The sequence below is a fragment of the Plasmopara halstedii genome, assembly GCF_900000015.1.
Source record: "Plasmopara halstedii genome assembly, contig: Scaffold_2386, whole genome shotgun sequence".
Lineage (NCBI taxonomy): Eukaryota > Oomycota > Peronosporomycetes > Peronosporales > Peronosporaceae > Plasmopara > Plasmopara halstedii.
Window position 1 is genome coordinate 852,221 of NW_020189293.1, and position 479 is coordinate 852,699.

Consider the following 479-nt stretch of genomic DNA (forward strand, 5'->3'; position numbering starts at 1 on the left):
ATTTCGTTCACAGTCGTGTGGAGCACGGGAGGGCGGATGAGGCGAATCACATCGTTCATTCAAGTGCGGTGCTCGAGTGCATGCGCACGAATAAACTGTGAGTCATTGCAGACAAGTGCATCTTTGGCGCAGAAGAGATTCCCTTTTGGGGGTACTTCATTGGAAAGCGTGGCCTTCGAGCGTATACCGCTAAGGTCAGGGCCATTGTAGACTGGCTGGCTCCAAAGAACCATAAGGACTTGCGTTAGTGGCTTGGTCTCACCAACTACTTGCACAAGTACAGCGTAAACTATGCAGAAATGGACCGACCATCATCCAATCTCCTTAAAAGGATGCGGAATGGTGTTGGAACACCGAACATCAGGAGGATTTTGACGGGGTCAAAGATAGCCTTCTGCATGAACCAATACTGGCGCTGCCGGACCCTGATCGTCCTTTCAGCGTCGTCTGTGACGCTTCGGACTTTGCCATCGGCTGTG